The sequence below is a fragment of the Bombina bombina genome, chromosome 7 (genome assembly GCF_027579735.1).
Source record: "Bombina bombina isolate aBomBom1 chromosome 7, aBomBom1.pri, whole genome shotgun sequence".
Taxonomy (NCBI): domain Eukaryota; kingdom Metazoa; phylum Chordata; class Amphibia; order Anura; family Bombinatoridae; genus Bombina; species Bombina bombina.
The window spans coordinates 308,682,882-308,700,775 of NC_069505.1; positions in this window are offsets into that span (position 1 = coordinate 308,682,882).

A 17,894-nucleotide genomic window follows, 5' to 3' on the forward strand; every position below is an offset into this window, starting at 1 on the left:
AAATCCATGCCATATACCCGTACCCTGATAGGGGACGTAACAGGGATTAAACTGATAAGAATAGTACTACTTAACACACCACTCATATCTGGTGGCACAGTAGATTGCACGCGGTGCTTTGAAAAAATGCAGAAGGACAATTGGCAGACGGACATTTGGCAGACGGACACTTGGCCGACAGACAGAAAGCTAAAGAATGTTCCGATTTCGACCGAGGGCAGATACGTTCCAGAGTGCTCTGTTCAGATCTTCGGGTGCCGCAACTGCCTCTGGGAACCTTACCATGGATCCCAGACCGCATGTCTTGTAATTCTCTGTCTGGGAAATTATCTATCAAATCTATCTATTTATCTATCAAATGTATCTATCTATCGAATCTATCAAATGTATCTATTGATCTATCTATCTAATTTATGTATCCATCTATCATCTATCTATCTATCAAATCTATCTATCTCGTGGCCGGAACGACCAAGCATCTTTTTCCATCTCCCGGTTCCTAAAATCAATGCCATATACACGTACCCTGATAGGGGGCGTAACAGGTATTAAACTGATAAGAATAGTACTACTTAACACACCACTCATATCTGGTGGCACAGTTGATTGCACGCGCAGTGCCCCAAATTTGAAGTAGGAGGACCGACCAAGCATCTTTTTCCATCTCCTGGTTCCTAAAATCCATGCCATATACACGCCCCCTGGCGCCGCAACTGCCTCTGGGAACCTTACCATGGGTCCCAGACCGCACGTCTTGTAATTCTCTGTCTGGGAAATTATCTATCTATCAAATCTATCTATTTATCTATCAAATCTATCTATCTATCTATCTATCAAATCTATCAAATGTATCTATTGATCTATCTATCAAATCTATCTATCTCGTGGCCGGACCGAACAAGCATCTTTTTACATCTCCCGGTTCCTAAAATCCATGGAATATACACGTACCCTGATAGGGGACGTAACAGGAATTAAACTGATAAGAATAGTACTACTTAACACACCACTCATATCTGGTGGCACAGTAGATTGCACGCGGTGCTCTGACAAAATGCAGAAGGACATTTGGCAGACGGACATTTGGCAGACGGACATTTGGCAGATGGACATTGGCCGACAGACAGAAAGCTAAAGAATGTTCAGATTTCGGCAGAGGGCAGATACGTTCCAGAGTGCTCTGTTCTAATTAGGGCCTTAGGCGCCGCAACTGCCTCTGGGAACCTTACCATGGGTCCAGGACCGCACGTCTTGTAATTCTCTGTCTGGGAAATTATCTATCTATCAAATCTATCTATTTATCTATCAAATCTATTGATCTATCTATCTAATCTATGTATGTATCTATCTATCTATCAAATCTATCTATCTCGTGGCCGGACCGACCAAGCATCTTTTTCCATCTCCCGGTTCCTAAAATCCATGCCATATACACGTCCCCTGATAGGGGACGTAACAGGGATTAAACTGCTAAGAATAGTACTACTTAACACACCACTCGTATCTAGTGGAACAGTAGATTGCACGCGCAGTGCCCCAAATTTGAAGTAGGAGGACCGACCAAGCATCTTTTCCCATCTCCCGGTTCCTAAAATCCATGCCATATACACGTCCCCTGATAGGGGACGTAACAGGGATTAAACTGATAGGAATAGTACTACTTAACACAACTTATAATAATGCAGAGAGAGGCAACACAGAGAGAGGAGTCTGAAGAAGAGGAGTCAGAGTAGGAAGGTGGCTTTGAGGAGGTGGAAGACCAAACACAGCAGGCGTCCCAGGGGGCTTGTTGTAACCTTTCGGGGACCCTTGGTGTTGTACGTGGCTGGGTGGAGGAAGAGACCTTCAATGACATCAGTGAGGACAAGGAGCGGGACATGGCTAGCTTGGTATCCAACCTTGTGCAAATGGGGAGTTTGCGGTTGTTTGCGGTGCGTTAAAGGGACAGTCTAGGCCAAAATAAACTTTCATGATTCAGATAGAGCATGTAATTTTAAACAATTTTCCAATTTACTTTTATCACCAATTTTGCTTTGTTCTCCTGGTATTCTTAGTTGAAAGCTTAACCTAGGAAGTTCATATGCTAATTTCTTAGACCTTGAAGCCCACCTCTTTCAGATTGCATTTTAACAGTTTTTCACCACTAGAGGGTGTTAGTTAACGTATTTCATATAGATAACACTGTGCTCGTGCACGAGAAGTTATCTGGGAGCAGGCACTGAATGGCTAGACTGCAAGTCTGTCAAAAGAACTGAAAAAAAGGGTAGTTTGTAGAGGCTTAGATACAAGATAATCACAGAGGTTAAAAGTATATTATTATAAATGTGTTAGTTATGCAAAACTGGGAAATGGGTAATAAAGGGATTATCTATCTTTTAAAACAATAAAAATTCTGGTGTAGACTGTCCCTTTAAACGGGGAGTTTGGTCTGTCACTGTGATGCGGGCGTAACCCTTACACTACCTGATCGATACAACATCATACTGAATGTTTTAAAGCACGTTACTCCAAACAATTTAGGAATGTTAGGTGATTTATGCCCTTTATTAATTAAAACCAGACTCTGCATCAACTATGTAATTTTCCATGGGAGTTTTGCCATGGATCCCCCTCCGGCATGCCACAGTCCAGGTGTTAGTCCCCTTGAAACAACTTTTCCATCACTATTGTGGCCAGAAAGAGTCCCTGTAGGTTTTAAAGTTTGCCTGCCTATTGAAGTCTATGGCTGTTCGCCCGGTTCGCCTGTTCGCGAACAGTTGCGGAAGTTCGCGTCCGCCATTCGCGAACCAAAATTTTTAGGTTTGCGACATCACTAGTGATAAAGGCAGTGCACACTCCTAAGGTCCTATTAGCCCACATAGGTTTATTCTTCTACTAAAGATACCAAGAGAGCTAAGAGAATTTGATAAAAAAAAATAATTGGAAAGTTTAAAATTGACTTGCTGACTAATTTACTGTCCCTTAAACTTCCATTTCTTCATCATGGGCAGTGGAAAATGCAAACATAAAGCATTTAGGGAGCAAGAGAGGCGCAAGTGTGTACCAATAACACAATGAATAAAACCCAGATATGGCCCTAATCAGGGTACTCACATTTGTGAGGAGCACTCAGACAGCAACCCAGCTCACTGTTCAGTCTTGGATAACCGGAAAATAGGATCCCAAAATCTGGATAAGCAAACAAAAGGGGCGCCTGTGTGTGCCAGTAGTATAATATAGTAATTATAATAAAAACCCCACTCAGGGTACTCACATTTGAGAGGAGCACTCAGACAGTGCTATTAGGAGCAGACTGGGTAGTTGGCAGCAATCCAGCTTACTGGTCACCTCGATAAGCCAAAGCTCTGGAACACAGGACCCTGATAATGAACTCTTTATCAATAAAGGAAGTCTTTGGCTCCTCCTCTTAATCTTCTGCATCCCTTAAAAACATCAAAAGGGGGCGACATCTGCAAATGAGAGAGGTCCAACGTGCCAGAATACTCTAGGCATCAGAATCACTAAAGAATCATGACTCCCCAAAAGTCCTGGTTTTGTATTTGTATGTACAAAACCATTCCTTGTGCTCCCCGCCTACCTCAAAAGTAATTTTTTCTGTGAGCTAACAGTTTGAATTGTTATCCAATCCGGGCTCTCCCCATATGGCACTTTTGTTGTAGCTAGAGCGCTGGTTGGACAACAATTCAAACTGTTAGCTCACAGACAAACTGACTTTTGAATTGGGCGGGGGAGTGCAAGGATTTTGAATTTCATATCTATATTTAAAAGTAACTTATAGTGCATCTTCATTACATCTGATGAATTAAACGCCATCTAAAATATCACTGACATTCCGGATCTGTTTTTAAAAAGGGGAGAGTTTACCATCACTTTTAGCTCTGGAACTGCCACCACTAAACACAGCTTATGCCTAATAGGTTAATTTAGACAATTAAGGATCTGAGACATTACAAATAAATCACTAATAAATCAACTGTAATATTGCCTAAACCTTTTACTTACTATTTTATTTGTTTTCACTCTGTTAAAATCAGCAAATTATTATTAAAGGGACAGTCTAGTCAAAATTAAAATTCCATGATTCAGATAGGGCATGCAATTCTAAACAACTTTCCAATTCATTTTTATCATCAAATTTGCTTCGTTCTCTTGGTATTCATTGTTGAAAGCTAAACCTATGCTCATTTGCTAATTTCTAAGCTCTTAAAAGCAGCCCCTTATCTGAATGCCTTTGACAGTTTTTCACAGCTAGAGGGCAATAGTTTATGTGTACCATATAGATAACTGTGTGCTCACAATCCCTGGAGTTACTTATGAGAGGGCACTGATTAGCTAAAATGCAATTTTGTCAAAAGAAATTAAATAAGGGGGCAGTCTGCAGAGGTTTAGATACAAGGTAATTACAGAGGTAAAAAGTATATTAATATAACCTTGTTGGTTATGCAAAACTGGGGAATGGGTAATAAAGGAATTTTTTCTATCTTTTTAAACAATAAAAAAATCTGGAGTAGACTGTCCCTTTAACTGTGCATTAACATGTTACTTCCGTGGTACGCTTTTTTACAAACAATACCAACAGAACAAAGTAAATTTGATAACAAAGGTGGAATGAAAAATTGTATGCTCTACATGATCCATGGAAGTTTAAAGGGACATGAAACTCAAACCTTTTCATTCATGGTTCAGATAGATAATACAATTTTAAACAACTTTCCAATTTCTATTATCTAATATTCTTCATCCTCTTGTTGAAGAAGCAGCAATGTACATTCTTGCATCCTTCAAGGACCATATTTTGTCTTTTCTCATCTTTTAGGTACAGCATTTTAATTCAATATCAATATAAAAATGTAAGAATAAGCTTTTCACGCTTTTATCTAGAAGTCATAAACCTTCTAAAAATATCTTAGCATCCCTGAGAGATTAGCAAAAGCTCTAAGATTCCTGCAAACTCAGACAGGAATATAGTATCTTTAAAGGGACGTAATAGTCGTAAAATAATAGGCTCTAATGTGTTAAGACTATTGAACCTACACTACTTTGTGTTTAACCTCTGCAAACGGGTTAAACACACAGTAGAAGTACCCTTCAGGACCCACATAGAACTGCTGGTCCAGAGGGGAACCCACCGCTGATCCTATCAGCAGCTATAATTACACATCTAAGTAGTACAACTAGGGCTGCTGATTGGATCAGCTATGTATTCCGCTCAGGACCAGCAGTGCTCTGTGGGTCCTGAGCAATACTTCTACTGTGTGTTTAAGCCATTTGAGTTGCTTAAACACACAGTAGTGCGGGGTTGACAAATTAGAGCATATAATTTCTTGCCTATTATAGCCCTTTAAATTGCTGGCCATGTTAGAGAAATACCAGCTCAGTGGCAACCCTAGGCGCAAGACAGTAAATATTATTTTGATATTTAAAGTTGTTGATTTCATAACTCCCTAGCTTACAATACAAATAGTGAATTATTAGTTTGGGGGGGGGACTTTTGGCAACTAAATTTGGAGAAATAATTTTGTCTCACTTTTGTGCTTAAACGCGTTATCCAGTTGTAACATCTGTACTTTGGAGTCAAAAACCCTAATTTCCCAGAAATATATTTCTTTAGACGTTTAAGCTTAGAGTTTGCCATTTTTATGGACTCTAAAATCAGATAGTAAGAAATGAATTGCTTTCAGTTGTAATGAGTTTAACATGGTGTCATTGAGTGCTGAGAAAAAAAACAGTCACTCTGTGCTTATAAGGTTTTAGACCTTGATTTTAGAATCTAACTTTTTTTTCAGGCTAGAAATAATAGACTTAACCAACCAATTCAGAAGGTTTTACACCATCAGGTTCTACTGTGTAAATCTACAATGCTAGCTCCTGATTTCAAGCCAAAGTTGTGTTAGGCAGAAAAGTAATAGGGTACATTATGGAAACTGAAAACGATATATGGACGCTTCATAATAAATTTTAAATCCAGAACAGCATATCCACAATTGTTTAAAGGGATAGTAAACACCACAAGTGTTATTGTTTAAAAAGATAGATAATCCCTTTATTTACCATTCCCTAGTTTTGCATAACCAACACTGTTATAAAAATATACTTTTTACCTCTGTAGATACTTTTGATCTAAGCTTCTGCAGGCTGCCTCTTTATCTCAGATCTTTTGACAGACTTGCATTTCAGGCAATTAGTGCTTACTCTTAAATAACTCCACATGCATGAGCACAATGTTATCTATATGAAACACTTGAACTAACGCCCTCTTGCTGTGAAAAACTGTCAAATGCATTCAGATAACAGGTGGCCTTCAAGGGCTTAGAAATTAGCATATGGGCCTAGCTAGGTTTCGCTTTCAACTAAGAATGACAAGAGGCCAAAGCAAATTTGATGATAAAAGTAAATTAGAAAGTTGTTTAATATTGCATGCCCTATCTGAAGCATGAAGGTTTAATTTTGACTTTATTATCTTGTTAATAGAACTAATAAGGCGGATATCTCTGACAAGCAGCTGCATATTGTGATGTAAAATTCTATTGATCCTACAAACTAAAATATCTCAGAGCTCTAGATGACTGGGTTGCTAGATTACAGCAGGTCTGTCACAAAAACCTTTGAATCACTTCTGGAACACCAGCACAGGAAAGTATTAGGTGACAATGGCTACAAGACTATGAATAGTAAAACAAAGGGTACCAGCATAACCCAGTGCTAAATATGGTGAGTGCTAGATATGAAAGCCTGTGGAGATTGGGAGCTTAAATGAATTATAGGAAAAGTGGGAAAGCTGAATAAAAATGATAGTTTAAAGTGACAAAGGGACTGAGGTCAGTGATGTATTATGATGAATAGTCACAAGATGAGCCAAATGAATTTTGCAGAGTAAAAATAAAATGTTCTCTTTTGTTAGAAAATATATATTTTTTAAAACAAATTATTTTCTTTAAAAGAACATGCAGAAAAAAGGGCAGTACTGTGGTAAGCATTGTATTAAAAAAAGTAAAGATCCTTTTGTAAGAAAATAACAAAAGCGATATACAGGTGATACCATTAATAGCTAACTAAGGCCTAGATTTAGAGTTCGGCGGTAGCCGTCAAAACCAGCGTTAGAGGCTCCTAACGCGGGTTTTTTACGCACTCCGGTATTTAGAGTTTATTTACCGCGACTCAAAATACACCTAACGCTCAACTTTCTACCGCCACCTCAGACCCAGTAGTAAACATATACCGCACAAAAAAACATCCACGAATCACAAAACAAATATTACACAAAGTACACTTACACTCATACAAACACAACACTATCTTTATTTTTCGTATTTGTTATTTTTTCATTAAAATACAAAGGATTAAAGTTGCGAGATCTCGGGTGTTTGAAAAAAATCCACACAAATCCATTTTCCCATTGACTTACATGGACATACGGGAAAAGACCCTCATATACCTACATCTAACGAATAACATTATCACAAACATACACACATCGATGCATACAAACAATATACAACACATTACATACACAAAATATTTATTTATTACAAAAAGAACACGATTTAGTTACTTTTTCACACAAGCTCATGACGTCACTCACTTTACGAGGAAAACCAGTCTTAGAAAAAAAAATATAGAAATCTTTGGAGCCTCCATTGACTTCTATTGGGAAGACGTGCTCGTGCACGCGAAACCCTCATTTCCCTAACGCACGCAAATAGCGTAGACTGAAAAACTCCAAATACCAGCGCTAGAAAATACATGCTTTTATGCGTTAGACCCAGCTATGATAAATAGATCAAGAAATGACTATTTCCCTATGGTGGATTTATGTTTTTTAATATTAAATATTCACCACACCATAAATATTTTTAACAGTTTTAGATTACATCAACTACAAATCCCCATCACTAGTAACACATTATTATTTCAATAAAATTACATTTACAATTAAAATAAAATTCAATACACATTTCTGGATTCACAAACACTACACAATGGGAAACATCTCTCATTTACCTTTATTATTGCATTTCTGTTATTCAACTCATATGCTTGCAGCAACTGCATATCTACATAGGCTTAACACATGATCACTCATGGATGCACATACATTACTTTTAACATTCAATCATACATGTGCATTCAAATGATGGGGGAAAAACACATTACATTCTCTCGAGGAATCACAAAACACAACATATGGATTTTACTGTACTTTTAACATCATGATTCCATCACCAGAAACCATTAGGAATTACGTACAACAAGAACATCATTACACCAGATTACAGATGTCACTTTATGGGAAGGAACAACAATGCCAGACCGCTATATAGAAGTCAGCATATGTGGGACACAATCACAATATATACGTACATGTACATAACACGCATCACCCATCACGCAACCACAAAGCACACATTTAGATTTTATTCAGCACACAATAACAATGTAGCACAATACAACAACACAATGAGGATTTCACAACTACATAGGCAGGTTAATAATATCATGACGTCATTAGAAGATTCAACCATACACATCACAGATTCACCACTGTACCGCCCCTTTAGGAACTTTAACACTCAATACTACAATACAACATATACGTAAAACACACTTTTGAACAGCATTATTATGGAGATTTCAATGGGACAATTCAGAAATATTGTCAGATCGCACATCAATTATATATATAATACTACAGATGACAGCCGGAAGTTATTCAGTATTCGTGCAATTTTTATGGGACGCATACAATATCGTCAGATCGAAAATCACTTATATATATAATACTACAGATGACAGCCGGAAGTTATTCAGTATTAGTGCGATTTGAAAGGGACGCGTACAATATTCACATCTCGGCAATCACTTATATACACAATACTACAGATGACAGCCGGAAGTTATTCAGTATTAGTGCGATTTGAAAGGGACGCATACAATATTGACAGCTCGGCAATCACTTATATATACAATACTACAGATGGCAGACGGGAAGTTCTGAATTATTATTGCGATTTTAAAGGGACGCGTACAATATTGACAGCTCGGCAATCACTTATATATACAATACTACAGATGACAGCCGGAAGTTATTCAGTATTAGTGCGATTTGAAAGGGACGCGTACAATATTGACAGCTCGGCAATCACTTATATATATAATACTACAGATGACAGACGGGAAGTTCTGAATTATTATTGCGATTTTAAAGGGACGCGTACAATATTGACAGCTCGGCAATCACTTATATATATAATACTACAGATGACAGACGGGAAGTTCTGAATTATTATTGCGATTTTAAAGGGACGCGTACAATATTGACAGCTCGGCAATCACTTATATATATAATACTACAGATGACAGACGGGAAGTTCTGAATTATTATTGCGATTTTAAAGGGACGCATACAATATTGACAGCTCGGCAATCACTTATATATATAATACTACAGATGACAGACGGGAAGTTCTGAATTATTATTGCGATTTTAAAGGGACGCATACAATATTGACAGCTCGGCAATCACTTATATATATAATACTACAGATGACAGACGGGAAGTTCTGAATTATTATTGCGATTTTAAAGGGACGCATACAATATTGACAGCTCGGCAATCACTTATATATACGATACTACAGATGGCAGACGGGAAGTTCGGAATTATTATTGCGATTTTAAAGGGACGCATACAATATTGACAGCTCGGCAATCACTTATATATACAATCCTACAGATGGCAGATGTTCCTTTATCATTTACAAACAATATTGCAGCAACATTGATCGATCACATTCGATGCACATTATACACAACTATGCACTTTCATTCATGTTAGCCTGGACGTGTGCTTGTTACTATAACATCGCGTTTAGGAAATATTGATTACGCATATGATCAAACATTACAAACATGCACTGTATGTGTGATATTTGACACTTTCACATTGAGAATCATTGTTTGAAACTAACATTTCAGCAAACAACAAATAAACGCCCACTGTGAAAGCATTCGCGCCGCTCACATACAAACAGGTGAATACAATCAGCAATCATTACAAACTCACTACCATTGGACTAATTGTACTATAAATCCCCCAAACAACATGGCCAATGCATCACTTGTGATCCACATCAGATCAAGTGCTTACCTTGTTACGCTGTTTTGAAAGATGGATGACGATGACATGGTAGACGCTGCTGGTGGTGCTATTGGCGAACTAGCTGTTGGTCGAATCAGGCAGCCTCGGCGGCTCAGACCGAGACGAAGGGGTCGTCTGGTTCGAGGTCCTCGTGTCTACAGGGTGAGACCCACCTTGGAAAACATGAGTGACTTTGAGGTTTTTGATAAGTATCGGCTCGATCGCGAACAGCTCATTGGCCTTTACGATCTTCTTAAACCTCATTTGGAGCCACGTATACAAATAAGGACTGCTGTTCCCCCCATGAGTAAGATGCTAAGCTGTCTATACGTCCTGGCCTCAGGGAGTTTTCAATCCGGAGAACTGTACATGCATGGCCTGGCTCAAGGTACATTCTCTGGGGTGTTTGATAACTTTCTGGACGCCATGGTACGTATCAGTAAGCAATACATAGGATTCCCACAGAATGATGGTGATTGGAGGCGCCTGAAGCGGGAATTCTTTGATATTGCTCAATTGCCCAATGTCTTGGGAGCCATTGATTGTACCCACATTGCGCTGCGTGCTCCAATTGATGACTTGCCCTTCAGAAATCGCAAACATTTTCATAGCCTCAACGTGCAGTATGTTTGTGACGCACGGATGAGGATTATGCATGTGTATGCGAATTTTGGAGGTGCTTGTCATGATGCCCGCATCCTCTCTCTGTCGTCCCTGTGGAGACAGTTTGAGGAAAGACAAATGCCCCCTGGTTATCTCGTTGGTGAGTATTTGTGCACAACATGGTTAATTATTTTGACAATTGCCCCTGTATTTTTTAACTGTTAGCGTCATGTTCAGCTATAGGATTAAATTTAACCATTTGTTATTTACCGACGCTAATGTCTATTTTTATTGAAATGCAGATATGTAGCATGTCTTACCTTAAGTGTTCATATAGAGAATGCAATGTAAACATGTAGTTAGCATTTTACACAAGGTTTGTTTTAGGAGAAATACGCATATGTAGCATGTCTTAGATGAAATGGCAAGATATTATCTCATGCAATTTAACCCTGTCATTGTCTTTTTCTGCTAATGTCTATTTTTATTGAAATGCAGATATGTAGCATGTCTTACCTTAAGTGTTCATATAGAGAATGCAATGTAAACATGTAGTTAGCATTTTACACAAGGTTTGGTTTAGGAGAAATACGCATATGTAGCATGTCTTAGATGAAATGGCAAGATATTATCTCATGCAATTTAACCCTGTCATTGTCTTTTACAGCTAATGTCTAGTTTTATTGAAATGCAGATATGTAGCATGTCTTACCTTAAGTGTTCATATAGAGAATGCAATGTAAACATGTAGTTAGCATTTTACACAAGGTTTGGTTTAGGAGAAATACGCATATGTAGCATGTCTTAGATGAAATGGCAAGATATTATCTCATGCAATTTAACCCTGTCATTGTCTTTTTCAGCTAATGTCTAGTTTTATTGAAATGCAGATATGTAGCATGTCTTACCTTAAGTGTTCATATAGAGAATGCAATGTAAACATGTAGTTAGCATTTTACACAAGGTTTGGTTTAGGAGAAATACGCATATGTAGCATGTCTTAGATGAAATGGCAAGATATTATCTCATGCAATTTAACCCTGTCATTGTCTTTTTCTGCTAATGTCTAGTTTTATTGAAATGCAGATATGTAGCATGTCTTACCTTAAGTGTTCATATAGAGAATGCAATGTAAACATGTAGTTAGCATTTTACACAAGGTTTGGTTTAGGAGAAATACGCATATGTAGCATGTCTTCGATGAAATGGCTAGATACAGATTTATATATAATTTTTTTTTTTTTTTTATGTTTCTGACAACTTTTAATATGGATTATGGTTTTTAAAAAATATATTTATACAACAATATACTAGTTTAAGTATTCTGTTTGAATTATGTTCTGTTCTAAATTTATAGGTGATTCTGGGTACATGAGCCGGCCTTGGCTCATTACCCCCTTGCGTAGCCCAACTGATGTGTCTGAGGAGCGCTACAATAGGGCTCATAAGAGAACCAGGGCGGTGGTTGAAAGGATGTTCAGGCTCCTGAAGATGAGATTCAGGTGCCTGGACCGTTCTGGAGGAGCACTCCAGTACAACCCAAAGAAGGTGGCTAAGATCGTTGTAGCCTGTAGCGTCCTGCATAATATTGCACAGCGGGCTGGGATGCTGCAGGCCGTCCCGGTGGACAGAGACCTCCTCAGAGATGAGGAGGATGATCCTGTTCTAGAGGGGGAATTCCAGGACGAGGGACTTGATGTCAGAGCAGACGTCATCAACCGCCACTTTAGACGGTAAATAATAGAAGTTACACTGGAGTATTTTCAATAGATGTGAACTCTAGGGAAATGACAAGTAGAGAATTGTGCAAACATGTTAGTATTGATAAAATGTTATAATAATATTTATTTCTCATAATATAGGTGATGCTCTGGGCATTGGGTCCTATAGCGAGTCTTTGCCACCTGGTTTTTATAGAGGACATCAGATGGTAAGTAGAAATGTATGGACTGTTGCTGGCATGATTTGTACACAAATACATAATATGGCATACATTTTTAAAAATATAACTTTGTTTACACATTACTTATGTACATAATCAGAAAGGGATACTCTAGAATGACTATGGTTCAATGTCACACAGAGGTTTGTTCTGCTCAATATGACTCATCTTCACACTTGATAGAAAATAACACAGGTTCATACACAGGCTTAGTAAGCTAGTGATAGATATTTATTATGAAATGGGGGGTGGGAGAGGGGTACAGAACTGATTCACACACTTGTATGAAATCTTTATATATAATTTCTTACATTAGGGAGATGACTTAATATAAAGACTGAAAGGGAACAATTTGAAGCCTGACAGTGAAGATTTCCAAGACTGACAGTGGGGAAAAAGCCAAGATTGAAATTGAAGTATACCAATGGTATCATGTCTGGCATATTTAAATTCTGCTGACCTTGAAAACCATACAAAGACATGTTCACATGGTAAGTGCAAACTATTTGATAGAATAAGGCTGTGGAGACATCCTATTGGAGACACTTAGATGATTTTCTATTTTGTAGATGGTATTTCCCAGTCCTCTATTTAATGAACTGATGAATAAGACACCTATTGAAGATCAACTGTTTACCCCTGAATTGACATTCAAAGACCATGCATTGTCCAGGTTGGTGTACCAATGCATGCTAGTGAAGACTGTAGAATATTAGTAGCTTACATACATTAGTCATATTTAGTTCTTAATTAGATATTTAGGGATCACAATCAGACACTTAGATGATTGTACTTTTTTAGATGGTATTTCCCAGTCCTCTATTTAATGAACTGATGAATAAGACACCTATTGAAGATCAACTGTTTACCCCTGAATTGACTTTCAAAGACCATGCATTGTCCAGGTTGGTGTACCAATGCATGCTAGTGAAGACTGTAGAATATTATTAGCTTACATACATTAGTCATATTTAGTTCTTAATTAGATATTTAGGGATCACAATCAGACACTTAGATGATTTTACTTTTTTAGATGGTATTTCCCAGTCCTCTATTTAATGAACTGATGAATAAGACACCTATTGAAGATCAACTGTTTACCCCTGAATTGACTTTCAAAGACCATGCATTGTCCAGGTTGGTGTACCAATGCATGCTAGTGAAGACTGTAGAATATTAGTAGCTTACATACATTAGTCATATTTAGTTCTTAATTAGATATTTAGGGATCACAATCAGACACTTAGATGATTTTACTTTTTTAGATGGTATTTCCCAGTCCTCTATTTAATGAACTGATGAATAAGACACCTATTGAAGATCAACTGTTTACCCCTGAATTGACTTTCAAAGACCATGCATTGTCCAGGTTGGTGTACCAATGCATGCTAGTGAAGACTGTAGAATATTAGTAGCTTACATACATTAGTCATATTTAGTTCTTAATTAGATATTTAGGGATCACAATCAGACACTTAGATGATTGTACTTTTTTAGATGGTATTTCCCAGTCCTCTATTTAATGAACTGATGAATAAGACACCTATTGAAGATCAACTGTTTACCCCTGAATTGACATTCAAAGACCATGCATTGTCCAGGTTGGTGTACCAATGCATGCTAGTGAAGACTGTAGAATATTAGTAGCTTACATACATTAGTCATATTTAGTTCTTAATTAGATATTTAGGGATCACAATCAGAAAAAGGAATACATATTATAGTTGATATAGAGGTATTTGAATGGACATGAAATATTACATTTATGTTCAGCATACATATATTGTTTACATGTGATATACATTATTATGTATAAATTTAATTTTTGAAATTTAAATATTATTTTTAATCAACAATATAATGGTGTATGTATTTCATTAATTTAAAATGAATGTAATGATTATCTTTAAAAAATGTTGATCAAAGTTAGAGCATAGACACCATATGATTTTAAATGTATTTTATGAATATTTTACAACGTGTGTATTAACTTTGTTCCATTTTTATTATTTGTCATTTCAGATTGGCATCTGATGACTTCATGGAATATTTAATTATTTTCTATTAAATATATATTTTTTTTTAGCAGATTCTAATATATATCAATATAATCTGTAAATAAATAAAACTTGGACTCCCATGACTGGTAGTTGGCTATTTGACAAGCACATGCATAAGAGAAAATAATGCATTAATAGTAGAAAATAAAATTCTTCAGAGAATATTAAAAGATATATTTTAACATTAATTGGGGAGTCATATTCTTCAATGCTTTTATATTGAAAAAGGATATATTAAAAATATTTAGGATATGTATTAATATTATGATTGTTTTAACATTTAATAAGGTGAAGTGGTTCAATTACATGAAAGTGACAGTGTTGTTGAATGTAAAAAGAATTGTATAAGATCATGTATCTTCCTTAGGTATCTCAAAACATTATTAGAAAATATTTTACAATTATTACATTTATAAATGGTAGGTCATTTAACTTTATAATTTTTAATAATTAGTTATTGGATGCCAGGTTAATCTATGTAATTTTCTAGTGGAGTCATTTAACTATACTTAGTAATATTATGTATTTATTACAATCTTACCTCTTGGGTTAGACATCAAATATCTATATAGAATGTAATTTCCCCTTTAGTTTATTTTGTCAATGTTAAATCAAAATACAATATGTTTGGGTCCTTAAAGGGGTCATTCAAAATGTATATTTTGTATACATTGTTACAAATATCATACAAGAATTTAAACATATTTAGAATGTACTATAGAATTACATTCAGTCTTTAAATATACTTGTTAAAATAAAAATAAATGCACATATCTTAGTCAATGATATAAGGCATCTATATGCAAACAACAATCAGCATCAAAATAGCCTATGTAGAGATGTATTTAATCCACGAATATATATAATTACAATATAATGATTGAATAACAAAACATATTAAGTTGGTCAAATATAAGATTATGATACAAAATGCATACATAACATATAGCTTAATGTCCCTCTACGCTGAAGGCTAAAAAATACCTCATTTAATAAATATATTTCAGTCAGTGTGTAAAACAATCTAGAAGTTAATCTAAATTTGCTTTACTCATATGTTAGACTCATTTAGCAAAAGGAAGGTGCCTAGGTTTATGATATATTAAGCATTATTGTGAAATGTTTATTTAAAGGGACATGAACTCAAAATATACTTTTAGGTAGCCATTTAAAAAAACAATGATTTATACATTCTGAATGAGTATTCTATTTTAATCAACTTTAAAACTTGTCTCATATTATGAATGCTCATTGTGATGTTGCTATCATTACTTTAGAAATAAGGCAGTAAATAGCTAATTTATTTGCTTCAGTACTCTGGACAGAACTTGATTGTTTGGAATAATTGATGCAACAATCGTCAAGGACAACCCAGGTTTTTATTAAACAATTGTCCGTAATATAAAATATCATTATTGATTTTCAAAGAAACATAACAAGATAACTTAACATTTGATAATCGTATTAAATAATAAAGTTGATTAACATTTCATGCTCAATCACCAATGGTAAATTTGTTTGGACAGTGTCCCTTTAAGAGCTTGAAATAGTGTATTTACTTCTCTTCCTATCTTGACATACTTTGCTTGAAAAGCATATCGAGATAGGCTCAGTAGATGAAGATTGGTGGATGCACAGAGATGCCTTATGTGATTGGCTCAACCATGTGCATTTAAATTTCTTATGTTGAGGATATATAAATACTAAGAGAAAATGATTTACATTTTAAAGTCTAAACAATCTTATATCTCTACAGATCATTTGATACAATTGTTTGTAATGTCTCTTTAAAACTAAAGACGCCATTGCACAATAACATATATGAGCACTTCAGAGAAATACAAGCTCGAGGTTTATTTGCGAATAACAAAGCTGTAGTTTAACATTTATAAACAGATTATCAAAGTTACTGACATTCTTCCCGGAATTTTAACATTAATAAATATTGCGTGGGAAACGCATCTTCAAACACCAGATTAGCATATTTAAACATTAGTGTAATGTCACGCAATAGCACACAATCAATGTGCATTATAAATACATTTAATAGAGCAATGTCAATACTTCACAATAAATTTATTTAAAGAACAATAAAGACATACAATATTAAATGTGTATTTGTATTAAAGAAACAGACCGTTATTAAACCGAGAAATGTCTACAACATTAATAATGTGACAGGATTAGATTTTAAAGAGTATTTAATCATTAATATTTCACGGATCACGGATATTAAATCTGCGTCACACATATCCGCATGACAGGCCCATGAGTTACAAATAAGTCTCCATGAAAAATGAAGTTACAGCACCACCAAGCGGTATGTGTAAGGAAGTTACTAAGATATGAAACATTAAGGAACGGCCAATCAGAGTTCATCACACAAACACAACTTGAGTCAGGATGGTCTCACAGACATTATAACAATATTTCAAACTTTTATCCAATCAGATGTACAGATAAATTGTCCCATGGTGCATCTCATGTTTACTTCACCATATAAAAGTCCATTACACGTTGCCATCTTTGTCAGTTCTCTAATGCCTGCAGGCGTACTAGATATATTTTTATATATATATATATATTTGAGAAGACAACCCAGCAGGCATGTCAGTTCCCAGGTTCACCAAGGAGGAGAGCGCTGCACTGGTCCACGCCGTCAAGGACTTTTATCCCCAGCTGTTTGGGAACAAGAGGAGCTCGACAGATGTGCCTGTTAAGAAGGCCCTCTGGGAGTCTATCACCAATGCGGTTAGATTGGTGTGTGACGTCCAGAGGACCCAGGATCAGATCATGAGGAGATTCGGAGATATGAGGTTGCGTTTATCGAAAAAAGTCAACCTCATAAGGGACTGGGTACAAGCCCGTAAAAGAGGGGGCCAAAGAAAGGCCCCGCGGAAACTGTACCTACTCCCTTATGAGGTGACTTTATGCGAGCTCCTCAATCTCCGGGTCCCCAAAAGATTTAGATCCTCGCCATCCTCGGCCTCCTCTTCTTCCCTCCCAGCTGCGGGATCTGAAAGTCCTGACGCGGGGGACAGGGCAGATGCTTCTCCGTCCGGTGGCCTGGGAGGACCCGATAGAGAATCTGAACCAGGTAATTATCCAACTTCATATAATATTTATAATGTTAAAAATCCAAAATGTGTAT